Source organism: Hevea brasiliensis, chromosome 7 (assembly GCF_030052815.1).
Source record: "Hevea brasiliensis isolate MT/VB/25A 57/8 chromosome 7, ASM3005281v1, whole genome shotgun sequence".
In the NCBI taxonomy this organism is placed as follows: domain Eukaryota; kingdom Viridiplantae; phylum Streptophyta; class Magnoliopsida; order Malpighiales; family Euphorbiaceae; genus Hevea; species Hevea brasiliensis.
The window spans coordinates 103,603,912-103,606,412 of record NC_079499.1 but is presented as its reverse complement, the minus strand read 5'-3'; the positions used below and the strand labels follow the sequence as shown (position 1 = coordinate 103,606,412).

Below are 2,501 nucleotides of genomic sequence, written 5' to 3'. Positions count from 1 at the left end.
ACATTAGAATAAGCATTTTCCATAGGTTTCTATTGATAACCTGCTGCATAAGCAGCTTATTCTTGCAAGGAATCATCATCATAAGAAGAGTAATCAATTCCACAACTTTGGGTTCCATCTGTGCAGGCAACTTGTTGCATAGTTATAGGAGTTGAGACTGATGCCTTTATGCAAAAATCACTAAGTAGCTGAGTTAACTGATCAATTCTTACATTCATGTAACTAATTGAATCAAGTTCATAGATCCTCGCCTTCTTTGGCTCAATTGCTCTAGGATTTCCCCATAAATGGGTATTATGAGTAATTTTCTCTAACAGATCATAGCATTCTTCGCTTATCATTCTCATGAAATCTCCTCCTGCTTGTGAATCAATTGTGTTTCTTATGGCTAGAGTAAATCTAGTGTAGATGTTCTAAAAAATCATCCATTTGGGTATTTCATGATGAGGACACTACCTTTCAAGCTCCTTAAATCTCATCCAAGATTCATACAAAGTTTCATCATCCCTTAGTCTAAAAGCTACCATCAAATTTCTCAAACAAGTGGTCTTCGCAGGTGGGAAAAACTGTAATAGAAAAGCTTGAGATAGCTACTCCTAAGTAGCCATAGTAGCTTATGAAAGTGTATCATACCACTCTAATGCTGAATCTCGAAGAGAAAATGGGAATAAGGTCAGTCGAATCACTTCATCTGAAACTCCAGGTTGTCTTTGAGTGCCACATCTCATTAGAAACTTCTTCAAATGAGAATGGGAATTTTCAAGTGGGCTACCCCAAAATTGTGAATTTTGAATCATTTGAATAAGACCAGTCTTTAACTCAAATTGATTAGCTCCATTAACAGGTCTATTGTCTCTCACATCTGCACATCTAGGAAAAGCATAATCTAACATGGACCTTTGCTGAGGATCATTTTGATTAACAACTTCATTCTGCCTATTTTGATCATTTTCTCCAATGTTTCTTGTAACAGCCCGATCCTTCTCCAGTTAGTATTGTCCGCTTTGGCCCATGGGCCTCACGGATTTGTCCCTTGGGAGGTTTCATTCCCAAAAGCGCGCTGACCAGGTGAGGAAGACTCCCACATATATGGCCCAAATCTTTTCTTCCCGTTTCCGATGTGGGACACGAAGTTTCCACCCCAGTGCGTAGCTGGTTGAACAAGCATGTCCCAACCCCATCCCTGGGTCATGACAAGCCCACCAGCTTCCGCCTGGTGCGTCCTCGCACCACACACTGTACTAGAGGGAGTCCAGCTCTGATAACGGTCAATCCTTCTCCAGTTAGTATTGTCCGCTTTGGCCCATGGGCCTCACGGATTTGTCCCTTGGGAGGTTTCATTCCCAAAAGCGCGCTTTTGGGAATGAAACCTCCCAAGGGACAAATCTGTGAGGCCCATGGGCCAAAGCGGACAATACTAACTGGAGAAGGATCGGGCTGTTACAATTTGGTGCTCAATTGGTGAGAGGCGAAGCAAACCCGTGAGTGATAAGGGTTCGAATCCTAGCTCTGCAGAAGCGAAGGGATTTAATTCCACAAAGCGGACAGTACCTTGTGAGTCGCAGGTCCGGCCTCTAGAAGGGTACGCTGGCAAGAAGGCCACCCATAGAGGGGCTTGAGCTGGGGCCCCCTAAGCCGGGGTGTGACATTTCTATCATTAGCTCTATTTGGATTTTCCATGTTTTCAATTTTCTCCTCTTGCTCATGCCTTTGCTATTCTTCATTTTCCACTTCCTTATTTCTCTTAGATTCCTTTTTATTGGCTCGACAGAATTTTTCAATTTCAGGGTTGAGCAACAATTGAGTATCACTTTTTCTTTTTGACCATCTCATAAACAATCAAAGTACTTGAAAAACACAAGGAACAGCGGCAAAAATAAAAGAAAATAAAAATTCTAGTAAGCTTAAAATAGTTAAAATCCAACTTAAAACCAAATAATTTCCTGGCAAGGGTGCCAAAAACTTGATATGCTAAGAAATAGCTTTCGCAAGTGCACGGGTCAATGTAGTCTAGATTTAAAAATATCGTTCCCACAGGGAATTGTGCTCAAATTGGAATTAAAGGAATAAGCTAATTAGAATGTAAAAATTTAAAGATACTGAAAATGAAATTGAAAATAAAACTAATATTTGAGAAATTTTAAGTAAATCAAATAATTAATTAAACTAATTGCACTAAATGACAAATACTTAAGATGAAATTACTAATTACAAATTTATGATGATTTAAATCTAACTTCAATAAGAATTAAAGTGATTCTAGAGATAATGTTTTTCAATATTACTTGCATGTAGTTTTTTCCTAATTTAGCCAAACACATTAGATTTGCAATTTTTGAAGGAAATTAATTTTTAGTTCTTTGAAACCTCTCTCAAGCATTTCAAAGTTGGTTTTCATCAAATCAAACCCTGTTTTCATAGTATTTTAAACCTGATAAAAACCCATTTAAAGCTCTAATTGATTATAAAAGTCCTCTTAATCTTCTTAACTTATTTCTAAC

The 2,501-nt window shown here is 38.2% G+C and overlaps 1 non-coding gene across 1 annotated transcript; it reads left to right on the top strand.

Moving 5' to 3' along the window:
* The first annotated feature begins 435 nt into the window (after positions 1–435).
* Positions 436–542, top strand: LOC131181866 (small nucleolar RNA R71). The gene has a single exon (XR_009150341.1). It is a non-coding gene; the product is annotated as a small nucleolar RNA R71 (small nucleolar RNA).
* The last annotated feature ends 1,959 nt before the right edge of the window (positions 543–2,501 follow it).